Raw genomic sequence first — 12,844 nt, 5'->3', positions numbered from 1 at the left:
AGGACAACAGACAACACGCAACAGCCTATGCACCCAAAGCTTTGCAAACGTGTGCACAGGTTCTCTGATACCAAAATCATTTATTCTCATTATTAGCTGTTATGAGCCACATTATTAGACTACACTGCATTTGTTTGAGAAGTAGAGATGAAAAGAATATTTAAAAATATTCTATAAATAGTTGCAAACATGTGTTGTCCGGGCTGTATGACCATGTTCCAGAAGCATTCTCTCCTGATGTTTTCCCCAGAAAACTCACAGCAACCCGGTTGTAAACATATTTCTTAAGTGGGAAACACTGATAAACTTAGACTGAGATGAATAATCAAAGTTTGCTATTTATTCTACTCAAACGATAGATATGACTGGCTTTTTTGTATGAAACCCAGCATTTTTGTGTAGGAAACAGCATTTTATGTGTATAAGATAAATATAAGAATTCTGTTGTTTGTATATGCATACACAAACCACATGTGAACCAATTATACCATATTCTATGCAGGAAATAATGTTTCGGAACAGATTTTTTTTTCTGCACAGAAATTTACCCAGATGCAATTTTGTGCCATTTGATTAAAAGCCATCCTCCTAAAGTTGTAGGTCTCTCACTTGAGGTGTCTGTGGTCCAATATCTCTCTGGAGTGTGTAAAGCAGTCATGGGCAAACTTGGTCCCTCCAGGTGTTTTGGACTTCAACTCCCATAATTCCTAACAACCGAATTGTGGGAGTTGAAGTCCAAAACACCTAGAGCAGTGGTTCTCAACCTGTGGGTCCCCAGATGTTTTGGCCTTCAACTCCCAGAAATCCTGACAGCTGGTAAACTGGTCCACTGGTTGAGAACCACTGACCTAGAGGGTTTAAGTTTACCCATAACTGGTGTAACGTAACCACATGTTTCCAATTCCTTAAAAAAATCTTATTTGCAATTATCTTCTCAGGTCAGTTTGTCGTGCTGAGTATTATGTAAAAACAGTAGCTTTAGATGGTGGATAAATTTTGTAGATCTAGAAAGAGAACTTGTGCCAGTTGTGACAATGTAGGCATATAAGGTGTATTTATTATTGTTTTGTGCTTTTAGGTCAAGTATGACTGAGAGGGGCAAGTTGCCCAAAATCACCCTTGACTGAATGTGGATTATCTACTTTTCCAGTATTCTTGTCCAACACTCAAATTACTACACTACGCTGGCTCTTTACAAGGAGCTAAACAGAGCCATTAACAAGTATTAACCCTTCAGTTCATGTGTTTATTGTATCCCTTCCTAGATCTAGAAGACCTAAAGATGTCTTGACTTTTACAAAGTACCATAAGTTAGGCTACCTGTATACTAAGTGCAAAAACTCCAGATATTGCAAATCAAGGTAGCAAGATTGGCTACTTGTACATCCAGGAGTGATCATATTACATCAACATTGAAATCACACATTGGCTATCAGTTTGTGTGGTGGAGGCTCCTTCTTTGGAGGCTTTTAAACAGAGGCTGGATGGCCATCTGTCAGGGGTGATTTGAATGCAATATTCCTGCTTCTTGGCAGGGGGTTGGATTGGATGGCCCATGAGGTCTCTTCCAACTCTTTGATTCTATGATTCTAAGATACAAAAGTGTTGGTTGTTGCTATTGAAGCCTTACATGGTTTGGGTCCAGTGGTTCTCAACCTGTGGGTCCCCAGGTGTTTTGGCCTATAACTCCCAGAAATCCCAGCCAGTTTACCAGCTGTTAGGATTTTTGGAAGTTGAATGCCAAAACATCTGGGGAGCCACAGGTTGTGAACCACTGTTCTACATAATTCTCTCTGTACACTCAGGTCTTCTGGAGGACATTAACATCAGACAGCCAGGACCAAGCTGGCAACAGTTAGCCAGAGGACCTATTCATCAATCACCCCCAAATTGTGAAATGATTTTTGGAAGACATTACATAGTTAGCTAGACTGTCTGCATTTAAAACAGCATTAAAGCCCAATCTCTTTTAGGTAGGACGATCCAGATGGTTTTTAAATTACAACATTTTAAATGATTGATTGTTATTGTTTCCAACATGAAGTTATGCACTTTTTAAATTGACATTTTAAATTGGTATTCATGTTTTAAGCTGTATTGTCTGTCAATTGGATGGTGTATTTTAATCAGTTGTCCCCATTCTCAGTCTACAGGGAGAGAGGGATGGAAGAGGAAGAACTTCTTCTCATTAGGCAATTATGAACTTCTGCGTGCATAAGAAACTCACTTTGGCACCATCATAAACATGACATGAAAAGCACACACACACACCCAGAGATGCCACTTCTCACTTGAAATAACCAAAAGGGTCCTGTACCTTTAATAGTGATGTAGAAGAGAGGTGGTCAACAAGTGTTACTAATCACACTTTCTAACTGGAAAGAAATCTAGTTGACAACCCAGATTTTGAGACTACATCAAGGGAGGGTAAAACCTGGGACTGTAGTTCTCAACTTGTGGGTCCACAGGTGTTTTGGCCTACAACTCACAGAAATCCCAGTCAGTGTACCAGCTGTTAGGATTTCTAGGAGTTGAAGCCCAAAACATCTGGAACCCACAGGTTGAGAACCACTGAATTAGGATAAAGAATTAGATCACCTTCTAGCATGGCAGAGAGTGAGTCATTACGATTATCCCCACTTAGAACTCTGTGATCATCTTCTCTTGGTAACTGTTCCCCTTTTTGTTGGATTCCTAAATATTCAGCCAAGTGCATTGAAATTTAAATGCTGAGGGAAACATTTCACTGGGGAGGAAGAATTCTCCCCAATATAGCTATTCTCCTGGTAGAACTTCATATACTATCTTGGTAAATAAAGGTTTCCAAAGACATCTTTGCCAGTACATTGCTGGGGAAGATGCTGGTGGAGTACATGCATCCAGCTGATAGCAATTTTGATGAAGTAATGAAGACCCCCAGCTAAGACTTTATTGCAGTGGTTCCCAACTTTTGGTCCTCCAGGTGTTTAGGACTTCAACTCCCACAATTCCTAACAGCTGGTAGGCTGGCTGGGATTTCTGGGAGTTTAAGTCCAAAGCACCTGAAGGACCAAAGGTTGGGAACCAATGCTTTATTGTAAGAACTCTATCAATGACAGAAAAGCTCTTCAAATGGACCATGCTCATTCCAGTTTTAGTATAAGGAAGAATAGAAGGGAGTGAAGAGGAAAAGTGGAATGATCTCAGAGTATCAGTCTTGGAGAAGTTAAGACAGGTGGATGAGAAATGAGATGATGTTGGGTCAATGAAAATTGCATAACCCAGTCACTGCTCCTCTCATCCAAACATCTTAATTCTATGAGATTGAATTTCCAACAAATTCAGAAGGTCCAAAGTGGCTGTTTGATATTTCCCCGAATTGCTGGCTCTTCCCTGCCAATTTGTCCCACCTGTGCTCATCACAGTGTAGAATCAGAGGAGATTCCATCTGAACATGAGGAAGAACGTCCTGATTGTGAGAGCCATTCAGCAGTGGAACTCTCTGCCCCGGAGTGTGGTGGAGGCTCCTTCTTTGGAAGCTTTTAAACAGAGGCTGGATGGCCATCTGTCAGGGGTGATTTGAATGCAATATTCCTGCTTCTTGGCAGGGGGTTGGATTGGATGGCCCATGAGGTCTCTTCCAACTCTTTGATTCTATGATTCTATGAATCAGTTAATGGAAATTACTGCTACAGCTAATGGGCAGGCATTTCCAAAGGAGAATGGCTAAGCAAAGCAAGAGTGAAGTCCATTCACAGAATTCGATGCCCTAGTGAAGGATGTACATCCAGACTATTTCTACCTGCATAAATAAATTAGTACAATTCTTTATAAAACATTTCCGTGTTTCATTGTTGATGCCATGGCTGTATGAATCTTTTCTATCTACTTCATTCTTGGGAGTTCTTCAGTAAATTAGCAAGGTCTTATTAGCCTGCCTCTTGCCAGTTTTGGGGCCTGTTGCACTTGTAGCCAGCCTAATAAAAATCTCTGTCCTCCAGCTTCAGAGATTTTTAGAGGTATTGGAGGAAGAAGCTTTGAAGTGCTGGTTTTGATCTTTTTCTTTTCTTTTCTTTTGTTGTGTTAGGAGAGACTTGAGAAACTGCAAGTCTCTTTCTGGTGTGAGAGAATTGGCCGTCTGCAAGGACATTGCCCAGGGGATGCCCGGATGATTTTTGATGTTTTTATCATCCTTGTGGGAGGCTTCTCTCGCTTGGGGAGCTGGAACTGACAAAGGGAGCTCATCTGCCTCTCCCCGGATTCAAACCTGCGACCTGTCACCACCAGGGGCTCCGGTTTTGACCTATAAAGCCCTATACGGTTCTGGCCCCACTTACTTGTCTGAATTCATCTCCCTCTATGTCCTGCCTCACAGTTTAAGATCATCCGGGGAGGCCCTGCTCTCGCTCCCTCCAGCATCACATCTGGTGGGAACGAGAGACAGGGCCTTCTTGGCTGTGGCCCCCCACTTGTGGAACTTGCTTCCCACTGAGGTAAGATCGGCTCTGTCCATCTTGTCATTTAGGAAGAAATTGAAGTTGTGGTTCTGGGACCAGGCTTTTGGACAACAGATATAGATAGCACTTTAGACATGGAACTGGATATAGAATTGACTGGAATGATGTTATTGCTATCAATAATGATTTTTACTGTTTTAATGAATGTTTTACTTATTGTTTTAATTTTTGTTATATTGCTGTGTTATATGTAGTAGCATCGAATTGCTGCCAAATGGAAGCCGTCCTGAGTCCCCCTTTGGGGGGTTGAGAAGGAACGGGATAGAAATACCATAAATAAATAAACAAATCAGAGTTCTCATCTTTTAGACCTGGGAAATCTACTTCCCTCCGATCCAAAGTAACCCTTTAATCCCCAGTGCATCATTAAAGAGGCTCATCAGGGAGAACGGATAACCAAGAAGTCAAAGGACTGTAGCCTTCCTGCTGGGCTAGGGGATATTTCACAAAACAAGCCTCCACCCTTACCCTTTTCCCTTTTCAGGAAGCCAGCCTGACTCCTCAAGCTCCAGCCGGCACACACCGCTTCTCTCCTATTCATGGCCTGTGTACAGCTGCAGCCACCTTGTTCAGGTGACGCAACAGCAGCTGCTCAAGAAAGCCAGCTGGCCAGCTGCTGTGTTGGCTACTTGGACTACTTCACTTCTCTGTCCTGATCATTTTATCCATGTTTGACCTGCTTTTTATTGATTTCCTCCCTCTCCCCCGCCCCACTTCTTTTCTTACCTGTCTTTCACAGTATTTATTTATTGGGTCAGAAGCGGACCGAGGGTACAGTTGTAATGTATTTAAAAATACAAACAAAGTTTTTAAAACTTGGCATTATACTAAATGTCTTTTAACCAGTACCTGACCACTTGGAGTGCCTCTAGTGCAGTAGTTCTCAACCTGGGGTCCCCAGATGTTTTTGGCCTACAACTCCCAGAAATCCCAGCCAGTTTACCAGCTGTTAGGGTTTCTGGGAGTTGAAGGCCAAAAACATCTGGGGACCCCAGGTTGAGAACCACTGCTCTAGTGTCACTGAAAAAAAGTCCTCTATTCTGCACGTGGCAAGGCTCAAGCTGCATTGTAGTAGGTGGTCTTCTCCGTACTTGCATGTCATGGACTCCACTTTGTGGTCCCATTTCTTAAGTTTGGCTCTGCATCTCATGGTGCCGAAGCACAGTCTGTTCCACAGCCTGCAGCATGTCTTTCACAATGAGTATGCATAGAGCCAATGTGGTATAGTGGGCATTGGACCATGATTCAGGAGACCAGGGTTCAATTCCATGCTCATCTATTGAAACACACTGGATAGCCTCAGAGAAAGACAATGATAAACCTCTTGTGACCAAATCTTGCCAAGAACACCCTGTGGAAGGGTTGTCTTAAGGTCACCATAGGTCAGAAGCAACCTGAAACCATACAACAACACTAGAGTTGCATTAGGCATGATTCAGAAGGGACATTCTTAGTTCATTTACTTCCCAGAGGGTACACACTCTCAACCCCAGAAACCACATGATAGGTTCTTCTCAGGTTTGCTACACAAAAACAATGTATATCATATCTCTTAACCACCAGACTCTAATTATACTAGGCCTGCATATGGCACAGCTGCAGATTCTTGGTTATTTGCATTCTATCTATATGCCTCGTGATTATCATAATTACTGTTGGTATGGACTTTAAAATCAACAACCTTATCCTAGGTGTTTCTTGGCAAGATTTGGACAGAAGACATTGCCTTTGCCTTGTTTTTAGGCAAGGGAAGTACAGCTTGAAAGGGATGACCAATGGGTCCTCATGACTGAGCTGTGATTTGAACCCTAGTCTTTCAGAGTTTAACGCATACAACACTACACCACACTGTCTCTGGGTAAGAATACTACTGAGCTAATTCTAGAATAAAGTACTTATGTGGATATATGTGTGAGAGAATCTTCTTCATCATCATCACCCAACAAAAGGATAATGTGGGTAGGTAGTTCCCAACCTGTGGTCCGTGGACCACCAATGGTCTGGAAGAATTAAAATATGGTCCACAGCCTCACCATTACTACAATGTTGCTTTGAAACCACATAGCAATGAAAGCAACTGGCCTTATGAAACCCTCTTACCGTGCTGAGGCAATGGGGATGTCAGGAGGGGTGAGGCTGACTACCCACGAAAGATTGCTACTACCACATCGGCTCTAGATTATTAAATATGGTTTTCTGTGGGTGAGCAGATAGCGACTACGGGATGGCATAGGTTCTGTATCAGAAACTAGAGCTGATGTGGTCTATGAAATGCAGTTTTCCGAATCAGAACCCCAAATAACCAAACCAAATCTAAAGTTGACCAAAAACAGAGTCATAACTCTTTTGGTACTAATGTTGGAGAGTGGTCCCTGGTCAAAAAAAGATTGGGAATCAATGATGTAGGTGATGAGCCATTGTTAATATTAGTTTTGAATAAAAACGTAGAAAGCATTCCTTATTTCACCGGGGGGGGGGGGGGGGAATGAACACTTTGTTACATTAATTGTTAATAATCATAACATTTGACATCTGTCAATGATTGATGAGTCCACTCTGGGCTTTAATCCAGACTAAGGAAATATCCAAAGTCCTGGATATATTTTGGGGATAGAGTTGATCATATTTGTTGGTTTAAAATAAGGATTGCAAATTTAGCTGTATGCTGATCTGTTCATCTTGACAATAGCGGATACCTCACCATGGCCTGTATTGTTTGTTGACCTCCGTCATTTGTGCTATGCCAGAGATGCTGTAACTGCAAGATGATGTGACCAGCCTACAACTAGAAGTTATGGTTACATACAGTTCCAGATTGTCAAAACATCCTTTTAATAAAGAAGCTCTGAATACATTCTGTACTTGTCACATAGACCTCAGATAAGGATCACTACATATGCATTAGATGCTGTTCATGTGCACTTTGTCATTGTCTGCATAACTCTGAAGTTCTATGTAATACTGATGCTTAGAACAAACACTACCCAGCTCAACCAGTGCTGTGAGTAGGTTGGACGGAAAGCAGTGCCTACTTGCTGAATTTCAAGGCTCATCTCAGCTCGGTATTTCATTTTGGAGAAACAGTAGGGCTGATATTTCAGTCGATAGTTCTTTTGAATTTCAGACTAAAATAGTTGGTGTTGCTATAACAATGACAAAAATTACAGTTTTTAAAAATTGCAGTTTAAAATTAACCAATTAGATTTAACAAATTACTTCCAAGTCCTACTTGCAGCACAGTCTGAGCCATTCTTAACATATCTAATATGCCTTAATACAAACAATGTATTTTAAAATAAATAAAAAGGGCCCCAATATGGATCATTGCTGAATCCTACTTAGATATCTCTGTTGCAAGAAGTGCATATTTTCTACTCTGTTGTTTGAATTGGTTAGTAAAGGTAAAGGCTTCCCCTGACATTAAGTCTAGTCGTGTCTAGGGGTGGTGCTCGTCTACATTTCTAAGCCGAAGAGCTGGCGTTGTCCGTAGACACTGCAAAGGTCATGTGGCTAGCATGACTTCATGGAACGCTGTTTCCTTCCCGCCAAGGGGGTACCTATTGATCTACCCACACTTGCATGTTTTTGAAGTGGAAGATTAGCAGAAGCTGGGTCTAACAGCAGGAGCTCACCCCGTTCTCTAGATTCAAACTGCCAATCTTTCAATAGGCAAGTTCAGCAGCTCAGTTAGCAATCCATAAGAGGACCTTTCCTGTGATTCTATGGTGAGGTTTGTCATCAAAAGCCTTTGGGAAGTCCAACTGAAACAGCTGGATCCCTCTTAACTACATATAGAATCAGAGCAATTGGATCACAATTAGAGCATCCCCACCAAGAGCTGACCAGCCTTTTTTTGAATATGTCCGGAAAGGGAGATTTCACCACCTCCCTAGCAATGGATTCTATCGCTGAATGGCTCTTACTAGCAAGACGTTCCTTCTAATGTTTGCTGGAAATCATTCCTCCTGTAACTGAATGCTATCAAACCTGGTTCCACCTTCCATGGCAGCAGAAAACAGGATTGTTCTCTTTATAACAATCCTTAGACCTCAACCTCAACCTGTGGGTCCCCAGGTGTTTTGACCTACAACTCCCAAAATCCCAGCCAGTTTACCAGCTGTTAGGATTTCTGGGAGTTGAAGGCCAAAACATCTGGGGACCCACGGATTGAGAACCACTGCAAGGCTTAGATATTTGAAAGAGTATAATAATGCCATTGCTTCAGTCTTCTCTTCACCAGGCTGAACATGCCCAACTCCTTTAACCTTTCCTCCTGTATTGTTTTCCATACCTTTAGTTTCTTTTTCCTGAACCTGCTCCAACTTGTCTATATTCCTCTTAAAATGAGGCACACAGAACTGAACGTAGTATTCCAGGTGAGGCCTGACCAACATAGTGGGACTATTACTTGAGACTGGGAGATCTCTCCAAGTTAATCGTGACAATTACTTCCCATGAAAAAGCTTAAACAGGACTCACCTCCTAAAAGCATGCTGATTCCTCTCCTGCAAGTCATCGACCCCTTCTACTGTCCTTATATTCCAGGATATGATCCCAGATTATCTGCTTATCCCAGATTATATGGCAGTGGAGATTCATATAATCCAGTTCAAAGCAGATAACTTAGGATCAGATACTGGGATATAAGAACAGTGTAGAAGGGGCCTTTGAGGGTCTCTTGTTGTCACTCAAAGTGATCCTGCAAGAGAATCTGCCCTTTTTAGACCTCTCATTTGTTCAATAATATATCTTCTTTAATATACAGATGAATACTACCAACCCATCCCCAACAGGAATGGGAATCAATTCAAGCACAAGCTTTTAGGAACTTGACCGCAAGAGCTTTTAAGGGTGAGCTGTTCTATTGATTTTTATCTCTTGTCTTTTTTAATGAACATGTTGGAAATGGTTTTCATTCTATAGTTAGTTCAAATGCATTTCAAAATTATCTCTTTGCAGGTTGTTTTTTTTTTTTTTTTTTGGTCATGTCAGGAGCGATTTGAGAAACTGCAAGTCGCTTCTGGTATGAGAGAATTGGCCGTCTGCAAGGACATTGCCCAGGGGACGCCCGGATGTTTTAATGTTTTATCATCCTTGTGGGAGGCTTCTCTCATGTCCCCGCAGGAGGAGGTGAAGCTGATAGAGGGAGCTCATCCCGCTCTCCCCGGATTCGAACCTGTGACCTGTCGGTCTTCAGTCCTGCCGGCACAGGGGTTTAACCCACTGCTCCATCGGAGGCTCCTTCTTTGCATGTATACTTATCTGTATTTGATTTAAAGCTTTGTAAGCTGCCTGGAATCCTGATCTAGAAGAAAAAGGGTGGATATAAATGAATAAACTATCATCAATATGCCTCCCTCTAGATCAGTGGTTCCCAACCGGTGGTCCATGGACCACCAGTGGTCCCTAAGAACTAAAATATGGTCTGCGGCCTCACCATTACTACACCGTTGCAATGAGAATGACTGGACTTGCGAAACCTTCGTATGGTTCCAAGGCAACAGGGATCTTGGGAGGGGAGAGGCTGACTACCAACAAAAGGCAGGTCAAGAAGCCTCCTGATTGCTGCTTCTTCTCCTGAGCAGAACCTGGGAGGCTTCTTTGCCCGAGCAGAACCTGGAAGTGGGGTGTCTTTGTTTTTAGGCCTATTTCTGGAGTTATTTGGGGTGCTAATTCAGAAAATTGCATTGGATACAGGCATGTAGCCAGGGGGGGGGCTCGGGGGGCTTCAGCCCCCCCCCCCCCCGAAATTCTCATGGTGGTTCGCGAAAAGGCCTTACTGGTGCATTATTTAAACTGTTATGTTTATTCATATCATGATCTGATCACCATACTCAATATATCCCATATGCATGGGGGTATTGGGGTAATGATACAAAAGGTTTGCTAGGCTAGACCCTCTTTCACTCAGACTCAGCCCCCCCCCGAAACTCAGCCCCCCCCGAAACCCCCCCTGAAATTTTTTTTAGCCCCCCCCCGAAACGAAATCCTGGCTACGGGCCTGATTGGATAGACCACATCAGCTCTCGTTTATGATCCAGAACATATGCCATCCAGTAGTCGCCATCTGCTTGCCCACAGAAAACCATATTTAGTCATCTGGAACAAACCAAATCTAAAGTTGACCAAGAACTGATTCGTAACCCTTTTGGTACTAATGTTGGAGAGTGGTCCCTGGTCAAAGTGGTCCCTGGTCACGTGATATCTGGTTAAACAAAAGGATAGGAACCACTGCTCTAGATGACACAAGACTCCAAAATCCAAAAGTCCTTGCCAGTCTAGCCAATGAGACATTATGGGACTTGTCCTCCAGTAACATAGTCAGTGAGCAATGGTGGGAATTGCAATTCAACAACATCTGGGGCGGGGGGATGCATGATTCCCACTCCTCTGATAAAGTTTTGTCTGGAGGTCATTGTATCCCATTGATTCTTTCATTCCTCCACTTTCTCTTTATATGCATTATATCTATGCTCTCCCTTAAACTTAAGCACCTCAACTCTCCCATTTTGGCTTGGGGGCTTTTAACACAGATATAACCAAACATGGATCCCCACTCCAGGTGTTTGAGGCATGTCACTGTTAAAAGATGTGTGTGTATGTGTTGAAAATGAGGACTGTCTCATTTACTGGGCTGCACCAGACTCAGGTAAGTGGAAACCTAGGTCAGTTGAGCCCTGGGGATAAAGGTTTTGGGGCGGGAGTGGCAGTGGGTGGGGATGAAGGAGGCAATGTAGCTTGAGCCCCTCTGGGAATTCAAGAGTCTGACTCCCTATCAGCTTGGCTAAGCCCCAGTTTTTTGAAAATTGGTTTTAATAGCTAGTCTTTGAAAAATATCTGGAGAAGCCATGACTCACTAGAAAAGACAATGGCAAGGTGGAAGGCAGTAGGAAAAGAAAAAGGCTGCAATTCAGGATGTGGGTGTCTGCGCCCTACACCACTAGAGAAATTACACTGCTTAGCCGGTATTGCACCACCTGACATCCGCCGGGAAGTTGCAGCCAATAGTGAAAGGACCAAGGCAGAGACATCTCCAGCTCATCCCTTGTTTGGGTATCAGCCAGCACGTCAACGACTTAAATCAAGAAATAGTTTTCTTAGATCTACAGAGACACTCGCTGGAACACCTTAGCAAGCGAGAGTTCAAAAGTGGCAGGCTCAAACCCAGCACCTCAATCCATGGGTGATACCAGATGAGAGACTCCCCCCTGGGCACACAGAAGACTGGGTGACTTGGAAAGCGCTGAACAGACTGCGCTCTGGCACCACGAGATGCAGAGCCAATCTTAAGAAATGGAGCTACAAAGTTGAATCCACGACATGCAAGTGTGGAGAAGAGCAAACCACTGACCACCTGCTGCAATGCAACCTGAGCCCTGCCACATGCACGATGGAGGACCTTCTTGCGGCAACACCAGAAACACTCCAAGTGGCCAGATACTGGTCAAAGGACATTTAATCAGCTACCAAGTTTGCAAAGTTTGTAGTTTTTTTTATCTGTTTGTTTGTTTTGTTCTGGTTGCGGATGACACGATAAATAAATAAATAAACTCAATCACGGAAGCCATGGCCCTAAGTTTGCAAGGGCTATTGAGGATGGGGTAACCTGGAGGTCTCTCCGTCATGAGGTCACTGAGTCAAAGTCAACTTGACTGCTGTTAACAAACTGAAACTGAACTGAGGGTTATATCTAAGCTCGCTTTTGAGCTGTAAAACATTTGAAACTGAACCTGCATTAGCTATGGAATCCAACAATATCGGGAAGGTTTGGGGTTTTTTAAAAACTCCTTTCCAGACTTTATTGGAAAGATTTGGTTGTACTGCCAGCTTGGCTTCTTTGTCAGGAGACAGAAGGAATATAACGAGAATAAAGAAATAAAATAATCAAAGCTTTGGGTTTTGTTTAGGCTTTTCTGCCAGAGCAGAACTGGAAGCATTGTCAATTTTCTCCCCTGGGATATTGTTTCTGAACTGGAAATTCCTTCAGTGTTATTAGGTAAAGGTTTAGCTCTTTTTTTCAGCTTCAGCTGATGATTAACAAGTCAGCAATGTAATGACATAGATAGCACTTGCCTGCTCCACATACCCACAGGTGCTTAACTGACCTTCTTCCTTCTTACCACTTTGGTACCTTGTTTCTGGGGCTGACAAATTTTCTTTGCTTTCTTGTTTCCTAGACACACCTCCTACGATTAGAGGTGCTTTTTACTATTCCGTCCCAGGCTAGCTTCACCTTACTGTTGATGTAGATGTGAATTAAAAAGGTAAAGGTTGTCCCCTGACATTAAGTCCAGTCATGTCTGACTCTGGGGTGTGGTGTTCATCTCCATTTCTAAGCCAAAGAGCTG

Source organism: Anolis sagrei, chromosome 1 (assembly GCF_037176765.1).
Source record: "Anolis sagrei isolate rAnoSag1 chromosome 1, rAnoSag1.mat, whole genome shotgun sequence".
NCBI lineage: Eukaryota > Metazoa > Chordata > Lepidosauria > Squamata > Dactyloidae > Anolis > Anolis sagrei.
This window is presented reverse-complemented; position numbering follows the sequence as displayed.